The sequence below is a fragment of the Rhinopithecus bieti genome, unplaced genomic scaffold (assembly GCF_001698545.2).
Source record: "Rhinopithecus bieti isolate Rb0 unplaced genomic scaffold, ASM169854v2 scaffold_13112, whole genome shotgun sequence".
Taxonomy (NCBI): Eukaryota; Metazoa; Chordata; class Mammalia; order Primates; family Cercopithecidae; genus Rhinopithecus; species Rhinopithecus bieti.
Window position 1 is genome coordinate 681,352 of NW_016807891.1, and position 14,604 is coordinate 695,955.

The following is a 14,604-nucleotide window of genomic DNA, read 5'->3' on the forward strand; positions in this document are numbered from 1 at the left end:
TTTGCAGATGACACGATTCTATATGTAGAAAACCCTGAAGACCCAATAAAACATATTAGAACTAATAAATGAATTCAGTAAGTTTGAGGATATAAAATCAACACACAAAAGTCATTTGCATTTTATGCCATAGCAATCTCTCTGAAAAGAAATAAAAAACAATAATTACACTTAAAATAGCATCAGGAAGAGCAAAAAATATTTAGCAATAAATTTAACCAAGGAGATGAAAGAGCTCTATATTGAAAACTATAAAACATTGATGACAGAATTTGAAGAAGATGCAAATAAATGAAAAGATATCCCATGTTGATTAATGGAAAGAATTAATATTATTAAAATATACATACCATCTGAAGCAATCTACAAACTCAACATAATATTTATCAAAAATTGAATGGCATTTTTTACAGAAATAGAATAAAAGACAATTCTAAAATGTGTGGAACTACAAAAGACCCCAAACAGCCAAAGCAATCTTCAGATAGAAGAACAAAGTTGGAGGCATCATCTTTCCTGATTTCAAATTATATTACAAACCTATAGTAAACAAAACCATATAGTATGGACACATAGACCAGTGGAACAGAATAAAGAGCCCAGAAGTACACACAATCTTATAGAGTCAACTAAGTCTTGACAAGGGTACCAAGAATACGCAATTGGGCAAGGATAGTCTCTAATAAATTGTGTTGGGAAAACTGGATCATCGCATGGAGAAGAATAAAAATGCACTCACATCTTACACCATGTACAAACGTCAGCTGAAAATGGATTAAAGACGTAAGTGTACCCTTTACTATAATAAGTCTTAGGACATAAGTATATGTATGCTCAATCCTGTGAGTTCTCTTAGCAAATCACTTAACCTAGGGGTTGTCTGGGGAACCCTAGACACAGACGCAGGAATAGAAGAACATTGTTGTGCTCTTCCCTCTTAAATTAAAAATATTAACTTACATATATATGATCAATTGTTTTGTAAATTCTCATATGTAATGGTATTAAAAGAGTAGTCAAATATATTATTTAACACTTCAGGAAAAGCACTAGCTTACCTCTGAACAGAGACTTGGACACTGAAGTGAAATGGACTGGGAGGTCCTTACTCATTAAGGAAGAACCTCACTGGCCAATGTGGTCAGTGTAGTTTGTATTTTGGATATTATTCTTCTCCAGGTTGCAGAGTTTGTTGATGGATGTGACAAACAAGACAATTAAATCATAGCTGACATTTTAACTGTACCAGAAGCTACACATGAAGTATCTCATGTAGTTTTTCAGCAATCTTTCAGGTTAGACACTACTATAATCTCCAGTTTACCAATGAGGACACTGAGGTCAGAAGGGAGTAAGTGACCTGCAAATGTCACTCAGCCCGTCAGTGGCAGAGACAAGTCTCACGGTCAGGCAGTGGATGGCACAGCTCCTCTGATCATTCTGTGACAACTTCTCTGCATTGGGAGCCAGTCTTGACAACCAGCGGAGATCCTGCTGAGGAAGACAAGCTGGCATTATCAATGCCTGTTATCGGAGGAGAGAAGGGATGCTCTTCCCACTGCTCAGTGGCCAAGGGCTTCCTCTCCTATCTTGAGTGTTTGTGCTACATGTCTGCAATCAGGGCAAAGAAGCAGGGTGAGGTTACTTGAACTTTAATTTGGAGAGGGAGGCAAGACTAATTGGATGAATGTGCAAAATGCCAAGCTTCTGATGCCTCTTCTCTTCACTCGCCCTCTTCTCTCCCAAGCTCAGAAGTAGTTGATGAAGGGTAGTTTGGTGGGGGAAAGAATCACTCCTTATCTTATTCTTCAATCAGTTCCTGAATTGTCCTAATCATCTTCTCAGTTATTGTCCTAACAACAGAACTCTGACATAAAAAAGAAAATTAATTTCCCTTTTATCAAACTACTCTGAAATTTCATTTTCTCCAAGTACCATCTATTTGATTTTGGAAAGAGCCATCTTAACATTATTTTGATGATTTAGAAAACACCACAAAGGTGGTTCTGAAGGTGGAAAACTTACTCATGAATGATGTGGACAACTTTCAAATGAGAGGCGTAAATTTACCTGGCTATTGCGTGTTTTCTTGTTAGGTAATATTTCTCTCCATATTTAATTTCTTTTCAGATGGTGTGAGTACTTTAAAGCCTAATTTATTGACTCTGCATGTTGGGAACCCTGATGAAGATTTTCTGAGAAGGGAAACAGTTTTAGAAATAACATAGATGCCGATCTGAGTCTCAACCATGGCAGGATCTCATCAACGATTTCTTTCCTAGAAACCATTTGGCTTCTCCCAGAGTTTCTACAACCAACACTGTGGTGTCCACAGGGTTTTGATAGTGCTGCAGCAGCACCCAGGAGCCATCTGATCTGTTTAATCTGTGTCTAGACATTTGGCCAAATGGCAGGTAACATATCAATGCACACTCTTAGTGCTGCAAGTCAGCTGCTCTCCAGTTGAAACAAGGAAGTGAAGGAAAAAACCTAATGATTCATGAATTTTAAAAAACCTCTTGCTGCTTCTATAACTGGAATCCATAGGTACATAAGTGTTCTTTCTCATAACCACTCAGCTAGTATAGAGTGGCGATTTGCCCATGAAATGGCCCATGTAGGCACTGACCATGATCGTCGTCACAGCCTGTAGCTGGTATCCAAGCAGCAAGTTTTGCCAGATGTTGAATTAAAAAATAAAAGACTAAGTGCTTTGAATCAGAGGAAGCCTGTTTTTATAGATCATCCCTTAGATGTTAAAAGGAATAGAGAACGAACCGGAGTTGGTAACTTCAAACAGAGGTATAACAGTGAGTCTGGGAGAAAATGTAGCATTATTATTATTGTCATCTCTAGATTGAGCACATGTATTAAAGGTTACAACCTTGATACACCAAATACTCCATTCTTAGCATTAGTATTGTAAAAATTGCAAGGGCTATATTTCCTTTCCTCTTATTAGCATCTTTGCCTTGGGGAGGATATATAATTTAGACAGTCAATGGCTTTAAATAGTGTTCAAAGTCATGAAACTAGGGAAAGAAAGTAGAGAAAGAAGGCAACCAAGGACTGAACCCATAGCAACACCATCATTTATGACTTTATTGAGAATGACAAGTCAGCAAAGGAAATCTAGTTAAACAACCAGTGAGGTCAAGGGGAATTTAAGACAATATGGTGGCAAGGAAAACAGAGCAGTATCCCTGAAAAGATTCACTCAATTCGCACCTTCACAAGAAATTGACTGAGCACCTATGATGTGCTTGGGATTCAGAAATGAACAAAATAAACAAAATCTCTGCCCTCATGGAGCTTATTTTAAACAGAGACAAATAACACAAAATAAAGTTAATTAAAACGTTAGAAGTGGAAAAATAAAGCAGAAAGAAAGAAAGAATGGAAGGCAAGGACTTTAGTGTTAGAAACTCACGCAAGAGGAAGATAGTAGAGGGTTCAGTAAATTCGAATATTGTGAGGAAAATACCCAGGGAAGGTATTTTTCATGGAAGATCTGGGGTGGAGACAGACTGGAGTGAGTTGAGGAGGGACTGCACTCAGGAAATGGTAACCTGTCTGGGGAACCCCTTGCAGATGATGGACTCTGGCGGGGGGGGGGGCGAGAGTTGGGGAGAGATGCAGCAGAACAGATGAGGATGCAAGGTCGGCAAGGACCCCTTACTGTGGACTTTAGATTGTATTTTTTTTTGCATTTGCCACAGGGAAATGCACCTGTGAAATTTCTAGCCTCCCTCAACCCTCCTCATCCTCCATCTTCACCTGCTCAGGATCACACTCTTCCCTGGGTCTTGGAGGAGCCCCTGTTTCTATCAAGCCCATCCCTGATCCTCTGAGATTCAGACATAGAGCCTGGGCCAAGAGGCTGAGGCAAAGGGGAGGACTTGGCTGAAGGGCTGAGTTGGTCCCTGGAATAAAGTACCAAAGGAAATGGAGAGAAGGTGCAAGCTAGCGAAGAAGGGGGTGACAGCATCTCATTGTTGATGGGGTGCAAGGGGGCTGTCAGTTGAGAAGAAACAACTACCAGAGAGGTGAGAGAAGCAATGACAGACAGAAGTGTTTTCAAGGCCCACACCTGAGATCCATCGTGTCTAGTGGGTTTCAAGAGGCGTAAGGTAAAGACGAAATTCTATTTTTAAGAACTTTGACTTTGGTCACGTGCAGTGGCTCATGCCTGTAATCCCAGCACTTTGGGAGGCCGAGGCAGGTGGTTTATGAGGTCAGGAGATCAAGACCATCCTGACTAACATGGTGAAACCCTGTCTCTACTAAAAATACAAAAAAAAAAAAAAAAAAAAAAAAATTAGCTGGGAGTGGTGGCACGCACCTGTAGTCCCAGCTACTTTGCAGGCTGAGGCAGAGAACTACTTGAGCCTGGGAGGCGGAGGTGGCAGTGAGCCAAGATCATGCCACTGTACTCCAGCCTGGGCGACAGAGTGAGACTCTCTCTCAAAGAAAAAAAAAAGAGAAATATGACTTTTTGGAATGTTACCATTTTCAGTACAGATTACACTTCATGACCTATGAATCTGGCTTTTATAAAGTTTACAGCTACAGATGGGCATCATTTCACTGTGAAGAAAGAATGAGGGAGCTAGAGAGAGGTGTCCCCAAGTAGGGGAGGCTCTGAGGGACACAGCGGGTGGAATTGACGTAACCTCAAGGGAGAGAAAGGAGATCCTCTGATGTGGACAGGGACCCTGAACCCACACCTATCATCTTCACTTAACCTTTTCATGAACACCAGGAAGGAAGCATGACCAGGGACCTTCCTCATGTTTTCTCTTTTCCTTTCCAAAAATATTTTAGATATAGAACATGGCCTTTTTATAGTTCCTTGCTACCAATCATTATTAATTCAGAAGTCAGTATCACTTCCACAATGATTTTATAATAAAAGTGTTCTACGTACTCTAGAAATGTTGGTATAGACTGACAACTGGCTCAACAACTAACTCAACAAATGCTGAAATCCCATTCCTTACTTTTTCTCTCTGTGTAGTTTCTTATAGCTCCTGATTCAAGCCATTTAACTCCAGTTCTCAAAGAGGAAGACTAGACTGCTAAGTGAGGGACAGACTGTGTAGTGTGACGGGCCACCCACCAGGTTACTTAAGCGTGTATGTCTGCTGCCTGAACCTGGAAGGCCAGGCAGTGAGCCAAGGGTATGGTGCCCAGCTGAGGGGCAGGTGTCTGTGAGAAACCAAATATTCCGGAAAGTATTTGAAAACCTACCAAGAAACACAATCTCATTGTTCAAACACAGTAGGCAAAGAGTCAGAAAATTCACTTAAAAGCAGTTCAAAGATGGAAGGTGGCACAGATTTCTAGAGCTGTCCTGCCACCCTCTAGGAGTGCTCTGTAAGTCCTAATAAGCTCAGCTACTCACCAAGCTGTGCTGGTCCACGTCATTCTTTGGTCTCTCAGCTCCTTCCCAGTTTGGGGGGAATGTCACAGTCCCAAATTCTTCTCATAGCAGGCTGTAGCATTTTCCTTGACTAAGGTGAATGAGACTTGAGAGGATAATAGGATTTTGCAGACCCCAATGAGGTCCCTTCAGACACTGAAAATTAAGTAATGGATTTATCTCACTACCAACAATTCTCTTTCTCAACATTTATATGCAATTTGCAACTACCCCAGTGTCATACACAAACAGTGAATTGTGAAAATTCTCACATTAAAATGCTTTATAGTATTGAAATGATTTACTTTCATAGGAATTTATAAACCTAAACTTAATTTAAAACTTGTTCTAAATGTTTTCATATAGGTCATGGGTTATGCATAAAAGAAAAGGGAAAAGGTAGAGTGAACTTCATAAGTTGTATAAAATTTAGTTGATTTTTAGTTTAATAATGTAATACACTTTCAGTTAATAATTCCAGTGAGTAATAACAATGGAGCCAACTCTTAATAATTTGTTACAATTTTTTTGCCTTTAAACCATCTCATTGACAAATTGAAAATAAAATCTGGCTTTCTTCTTCCTCCTCTGAACTCCTAAGTAACCTGAATTTAAAGAGTAAAATTAATTTTTTATTATTTTTTTCAGGCAAAAAATTTAAAAACATGCTATTAAAAAACAACTTATATATGCCACACTACTTCAATTGTATTAAATAACTATGTAGTTTGATTAAATAAGAACAATTAATTATTGAATTAGATTACGCTGATTATGGTTTGTATTTAAATATGATTTCTTGATAATTTTAGTAGCTGTATAAGCCTAGTTCCAAATCCGCAATACCTATGAGGCTATACTCTATAAGTGTGTCATTAGCCTAATTCATTCTAAAGGGGATGTAATCAGCTTCTGTCACTATGGAGTAACCAACCATACTGTTTTCTGTTTGGGTTGGCTTTCTACCTCTTTGCCTGTCTTTATTTGAGATCTATAGACTCCCAAACTTACTCTCTAGTGTCTGTCATGATCAGTATTGATTGAAAGTTGCCCAGGTACTAAAGCAGCGTGGTCTGTGGACAAAAAACAACAACAACAACAAAAAAAACTGTCTCGTCTTGTATATGAATCCTGCCGGTCTCATATAAATCCTTTAGGTTTAATGGAAGCTGCTGGAGTTTAAGCACACCTCACATCAAACCTACCAACTTCTTGCTTATACAAAAAAACAGTGTATTATTGTCTCTGTTCTAGATAATGATGTTGTTTTCCAAAGAAATTGTAATGAGTTTACGCAAATATATTTCTAAAGCTCTAAGTGTAAATCAAAGTTTTCACTTTTATGGGAGAACCATGGGATCTTGCTCCTCATAGAACATTTATAAGGCAAGTCTAATGTAGGTTTGTGTTTGCTGAAATTAATAATTTAGAAACAGACTTAAGAATCTCTAGCAGTTGTTGTTTTTTTCTAGGATCATTCACCTATGAGAAGATCTACTTATCTTCTAATTGGAAGATGAATTTGCAAGTGTTATTATAAAAGGATATTTTCAGTCCATATATTGGTAATGAAGATGTTTAATTAAATAAACTGTTCTCCATCTTCTTGCATTTCATTTACTGTGATTAGACACACTTTACAATTATTGACAATGCTTGTCCGTTTCTTTTTTCCACAGAAAATGCTGGGTGTGTCTTCAAAGGAGTTTTATCCAATTCTATTTTCGTCACCGAAGGAAGCGGTGTGGTAAGATTCTACTGTAAAATTGAACGTAATTGTATTTTCTAATACACTTTATGAGGTTGGACGATAATTTTTTAAATAAAACTGAGGAGAGAAAAGGCTACCACTGATTTATTAACCACTAGGTCTAATTTCTTCTCACTGTATTTTGGTACCCATTAATCAGTCTTTCTTGATCTCCCCCTTCCCTCTACCCTTCCTAGCTTCTAGTAACCACTAGTGCTTGGATTTAGGTGGTGAACCTATGTCTCAATTTTTTATATATAATGGTCATGTATTTACTCATAAAGTAAAATTAGAAACAAACTTTGATCACATCAATATGAGATTTTCAATCTTATCTCTTTTGCCTTCATATAAACTCAAATTTAACATACTTTCCTGCATCCGTACAAATATTAAAGCTAGAACTAAAATTCTAATTATTATACTTGAATGTATTCAGTAACCAAATAAATTCCATCTGCCAGAAGATTGGTATCTGTGTATCTGTCCCGATAAAGTGCTTGTGTTAGTGTTAAAATCAGAATTTTATGACCCTTAGTAACCAAGGAGAAAGGTAGGCCCAGGGCTACCTGTCTTAAAGAGTCAATGACTGAGGACAGGCAGGGTGGGTGCCATGAACCACATGAAGAAACAGGATAAGCGTGTGCGGGACAGGACCCTCTACACTTGGGAATGCTGTTGGATCTCATTGTGGTTACCAAACCAAAGTGCAACAACTCCACAGCCCTTAGTCATCAGTGAAGGTCAAGTCAAGGAACCGACTTCAGAAAATACAAACTGAGTGAAAACACAAGGACACATCTCTCAGAAAAGACTCTTCCAAATGTTCGGGCGAGGAATATCAGAAAGAAAACTCAACCCGTGTGATGACCTAGAGCAAGCTGGGAAGTCATCTGTCACATTTTCCCACAGTTTCAACTTACTGATACCAAGTAGAAGATTTTAAACTCACTGGCTAAGTCATCTCGCTTTTCTTGCTCTTTGACTTTGTCTTTTGTAACGTGTATTTCTCATTCAATTTGGATGTAATAACTAGAATCCAAAGGAAGTTTGGTAGTTCTGTAACTTAAAATTGTAATACCATAAAAACCCTAGAAGAAAACCTAGGTAGTACCATTCAGGACATAGGCATGGGCAAGGACTTCATGTCTAAAACACCAAAAGCAACGGCAGCAAAAGCCAAATTGACAAATGGGATCTAATTAAACTAAAGAGCTTCTGCACAGCAAAAGAAACTACCATCAGAGTCAACAGGCAACCTACAGAATGGGAGAAAATTTTTGCAATCTACTCATCTGACAAACGGCTGATATCCAGAACCTACAAAGAACTCAAACAAATTTACAAGAAAAAAACAAACAACCCCATCAAAAAGTGGGCAAAGGATATGAACAGACATTTCTCAAAAGAAGACATTCATACAGCCAACAGACACATGAAAAAATGCTCATCATCACTCGCCATCAGAGAAATGCAAATCAAAACCACAATGAGATACCATCTCACACCAGTTAGAATGGCAATCATTAAAAAGTCAGGAAACAACAGGTGTTGGAGAGGATGTGGAGAAATAGGAACACTTTTACACTGTTGGTGGGATTGTAAACTAGTTCAACCATTATGGAAAACAGTATGGCAATTCCTCAAGGATCTAGAACTAGATGTACCATATGACCCAGCCATCCCACTACTGGGTATATACCCAAAGGATTATAAATTATTCTACTACAAAGACACATGCACACGTATGTTTATTGCGGCACTATTCACAATAGCAAAGACTTGGAATCAACCCAAATGTCCATCTGTGACAGACTGGATTAAGAAAATGTGGCACATATACACCATGGAATACTATGCAGCCATAAAAAAGGATGAGTTTGCGTCCTTTGTAGGGACATGGATGCAGCTGGAAACCATCATTCTTAGCAAACTATCACAAGAACAGAAAACCAAACACCGCATGTTCTCACTCATAGGTGGGAACTGAACAATGAGATCACTTGGACTCGGGAAGGGGAACATCACACACCGGGGCCTATCATGGGGAGGGGGGAAGGGGGAGGGATTGCATTGGGAGTTATACCTGATATAAATGATGAATTGATGGGTGCTGACGAGTTGATGGGTGCAGCACACCAACATGGCACAAGTATACATATGTAACAAACCTGCACGTTATGCACATGTACCCTAGAACTTAAAGTATAATAATAATAAAAAATAAATAAATAAAAATTGTAGCTTCTCATGCCGGGCGCGGTGGCTCACGCCTATAATCCCAGCACTTTGGAAGGCTGAGGCGGGCGGATCACGAGGTCAGAAGATCGAGACCATCCTGACTAACACGGTGAAAACCCATCTCTCTAAAAATAAATACAAAAAAAAAATTAGCCAGGTGGGGTGGCAGGCACCTGTAGTCCCAGCTACTTGGGAGGCTGAGGCAAGAGAATGGTGTGATCCTGGGAGGCAGAGCTTGCAGTGAGCTGAGATCGTGACACTGCACTGCAACCTGCACGACAGAAGGAGACTGCATCAAAAAAAAAAAAAAAAAGAAAGAAAGAAAAAAGAATTATAGCTCCTCATATTTCTGAATATCTGTTTATATGGTTTGAATATTGTAGTCTAGTGACTCAACTTCAAAACATTACTCCTGCTATGTGACTTATTTCACTGTCACTGAAACAGTCAATGAAATCATTTCCCATCCAATAATTAAGCAAGATCCTTTCCAGAGCCCTTACCTGATCATCTGTTTAGTTTTGATTATATTCTTTCGGTTGTGAGAGAATGACACTTACTTTGGTTGCATAAAGTACTAGGCATAACGCAAAGAAACATGTTTCTGCTCCCATAGTTGATGCTTACTTGTCTCTGTTTCTTAGTTTCTTCTTCTGAAAGAGAATCTCATTGGTCCACCTCATCACTGTCATTCTAGTTCTGCAGAGCCTTCCAGTGGAGGTCACGTGGAAAGCTGCTGGTCAGCTTATGGCCATTCTTGGGTAAGGGGTCAAACATGGACTGTGGGAACAGGAGTAAGATTACACAGAACAAAATCTGGAACTTGGTTCTTCAACAGGAGCAGGGAAGATAACCTCAGAAGAGGGCCATGGACCTGGCATTCAGTTTAGCAAGGTTTTAGATGAAAACACCTGAAGGTCTATTGGAGGCCCCTCCCCCACCTCAACCTGACACTTATATTCCCCCCTGCAAAACTCTGAAAATAAGTTTCAATGTTAAAGGTTTAAAAATAAAATATATCTCCTACTACTGCAATCACTTTGACTGTTTACATGTTAATGGGGAGGGGGATATTTTTCTCTGGTTGAGCTGCACAAGTAATTGCATTGATTATTTGCTTTATGTCTGGTTATTCAGACCTGTCTGAATTTATTTTCCATTTGCTCCAGTGCTCCATAAGCAAATGTCTGTACTGAAAAACAAGTAACCTAGTAGAGGGGAGCAAAGGAAAAATGCTGCATATTTTGTGGTATTCAATAGGTAATTCTCTCCATGAACTGAAAACAAATAAACAAATATTATCCCTACTTGACAACATTAAAAATGTAAGGACCATAGGCCAGGTGCAGTGGCTCATGCCTGTAATCCCAGTACATTGGGAGGCTGAGGCAGACAGATCACTTGAGGTCAGCAGTTTGAGACTAGCCTGGCCAACGTGGTGAAACTCTCCTCTCTACTAAAAATACAAAAATTAGCCAGGCATAGTGGTGCACACTGTAATTCCAGCTACTCGGGAGGCTGAAGTGGGAGAATTTCTTGAATCTGGGAGGAAAAGGCTGCAGTGAGCCAAAATGGCACCACTGCACTCCAGCCTGGCCCACAGAGTGAGACTCTGTCTTAAAAAATAAATAAGTAAAAGATAAGGGTCATTGCCATGTCTGTTTGCAGTCCTTAGGGATTTAACACATACCCTGTTAGGTGAGTCCTTCAGAAGAAATCTTTCTGAATTCACCTACAGGTGGCGAAGTGAATGCATCTCTCCCACACAAGACACTGCATCTCTGACTCCCAGTTATTTAGGACTACTAGGGGGAGTTTCATAGTTTTTGCTCTTACATTTAGGTGGATACCCCATTTTGAGTTAATTATTGAATACGATGTGAGGTAATGATCCAACTCCATTCTTTTGCACGTGGATTACCAGGAGTCCCAGCATTATTTGTTAAAAACAGTTTTCTTTCCCCATTGGATTGTCTTGGCAACTTTGTCACAAATCAATTGACTATAAATAGGAGAGGGGTTTTTTCTGGACTCTCAATTTTATCCATTACTCTATATGTCTATTCTTATGTCAATACCATGCTGTCTAGATTTCTATTGTTTTATATTTTTATATTGGGAAATATGCGTCCTTCAACTTTGTTTTTTCAGGATTGTTTGCTTATTCAAAGTCCTTTGTATTTCCATATGAATTTCAAGATCACTTTGTCAATTCAAAAATGCCAGCTGGAATTTTGACAGGGCTTGCATTTAATATGTAGGCCAATTTGGAGAGTATTTTCATCTTAACATTATTAAGTCTTCTGATCTATAAACATGGGGTGTTTTTGCATTTAGTTAGATACTCTTTGTTTTCTTTCAAAATCTTTTCTAATATTAGAATATAAGTTTTATGCTTATTTTGTTAAATTTGTTTCTGATAATTTTATTCTTTTTGATGTTATTATAAATGGAATTTACTTCTTAATTTCATTTTTAGATTGTCCATTATGAATGTCTAGAAGTACAGTTCACTTTTACATGTTGAGCTTGCATCCAGTAACCATGCTAACCTCTTTTATTAGTTCTAATAGATTTTTGGTGAATACCTTAAGGTTTTTTATATACAAAATCCTGATATTTGCAAATAGAGATAGCTTTACTTCTTTCTTTATAATTTGGGTAACTTTAATTTTATTCTCTTGACTAATTGCACAGCTAAAACCTCCAGTACAATGCTCAATAGAAGTAATAAGTATGGACAGCCTTGTTTAGTTGCTGATCTTACGAAGAAAGCCTCCCATCTTTCTATCATGCGCGTGCATGTGAAGAGACCACCAAACAGGCTTTGTGTGAGGAATAAAGCTTTTTAATCACCTGGTTGCAGGCGATGGGCTGAGTCTGAAAAGAGAGTCAGCGAAGGGAGATAAGGGTGGGGCTGTTTTATAGGATTTGGGTAGGTAAAGGAAAATTACAGTCAAAGGGGGGTTGTTCTCTGGTGGGCAGGAGTGGGGTCGCAAGGTGCTCAGTGGGGAGATTTTGAGCCAGGATGAGCCAGAAAAGGACTTTCACAAGGTAATGTCATCACTTAAGGCAAGGACCGGCCATTTTCACTTCTTTTGTGGTGGAATGTCATCAGTTAAGGCAGGGGCAGAGCATTTTACTTCTTTTGTGATTCTTCAGTTACTTCAGGCCATCTGGGCGTATACGTGCAAGTCACAGGGGATGCAATGGCTTTGCTTGGGCTCAGAGGCCTGACACTTTCACCTTTAAGTCTGATATTAACATTTTTAAAAAATAGATGCTCTGAAATTGAGGAAGTTTCCCTCTATTCCTTGTTTGCTGAGTGCTTTTATCATGAAGGGATCTCAATTTTGTCAAATAATTTTTATGTATCGGTTAATATGATCATGTTTCTCTTGTCTTTATTTCTATTGGTAAAGTGTATTGCATTAATTAATTTTGATGTTAAACCTTCCCTGTATTCCTAGGATGAATCCTACTTGTCCATGTTGTATGATTGTTTTTATATGTCACTGTTTTGGGTTCACTAGTATTTTGTTAAAGATTTTGTGTCTGTATTCAAAAGAGACATTTGTCTGTAGTTTTCTTTGGATGTCTTTGTCTGGTTTTGATATCAGCTATCAGTGCTTATAAAATAAACTTTCACAGGGAAGATGGGAGTTAATGGCTCCCTTAAATAATAAAACAAAGAGATTTGACAGGCATAGAAATAAAAGAGTGATGTGTAACTGTTAATATTGTAGCTCTCACTTCGAATCCATTATAGTAAATGGACTATTTCCAAATCATCAGGCATTACTTAGGACACTTCCATTCTCTTTTCCACCAGGATGTAAATGGGAAAAACAGCTTTATAAGGCTGCAGTGATTAACACCAGTCAAATCTAAAAATAAACATTTCCTGGGCATATGGAAAGCAATGTTTATCTCTTGAATGTATTTTAGCATAGAAAGTCATATGTTTTCTTATCATCTTTCTTTTTCTCTTTTTTATACTTTCCCTCCCTCCCTCTCTCCCTCTCTCCCTCCATATCTCTCCTCCTTCTTTCCTTCCTTCCTTCCTTCCTTCCTTCCTTCCTTCCTTCCTTCCTTCCTTCCAAAAGCAGCAGCTGCATAATCCCACAATTAGAGACTAATCAGATTATTTTTATCTTGGTTTATTATATTTTCATTCCCTTTTTGAAACATGTAATTAGCCAAAATATACTTCTTACAATTTCTCTTATGATTTTTAAATGGAATTATTTTACTGAGGGGCGTTCCTAAGGATGTTGTTAGGTAACACCATAATAATCATGAACATTAATAATACATTGGAATAATGCTCAGGATGGATAGAGCTAACATCTCTGAGAGCAGCTGTATGATGAGAAGCAATGTTCTTATGATTCTCTCTGCCTCACCCTTTAGATAAGAAAATGCCTTCTCAGAGATGCTGAGGACATGAGGCTTTGCTAATAAGACATTTATGAAGAATCAATGCAGTCTTTACTAATTTCCTGAGACAAGAATATCTGAAATTATAATTATGAAGAAACTGATCCTTGGAGACTAAATAAAAATCAATATGAACAACAAAAAAGTATTTTTTTTTCATTTTCCTATCTTGGCTGATGTTAGTAAGTGCTAAATCATTAAACAGTTGGAATGAATGGAAAGCAGCTGCTTGTTCATCTATGAACCAGTATCTTTTTCTACTGGTAAAGTGTATTGCATTAAATAATGTTGATATTAAACCTTCCCTGTATTCCTAGGATGAATCCTACTTGTCCATGGTATATGATTGTCATCCATCCATCCATCGTTATCAGCCTCATTGGCATTTATGTTAGCTAAACCCAAGTATCAAAAATCTTGATGTTTTAGTGTGTCCTATGCACATTCTGGATTTCTGAAGCCAGCAAAGCCCTAAAATATGTTTAACATTTGAGAACAATTTTGAGATTAAACCAATGTTGACATTGTAGACCCAGTTTCCTGCTTTTAGTTCAAGTACTGAGCCCCAGAAAAATACAATAAAAGTAACTAAATGTGCAACCCTTTCATACTTAAAATGAAGTTGAGAAAGATGAAAGGAAAGTTTGGATAAGGAAGAGGATGTTTTTCTTGAACTAGAAAATATGTGTGAACATTTCTGCATTGTCTTTTTTTTTTTTTTTTTTTTTTTTTTTTTTTTTTTTTTTTTTTT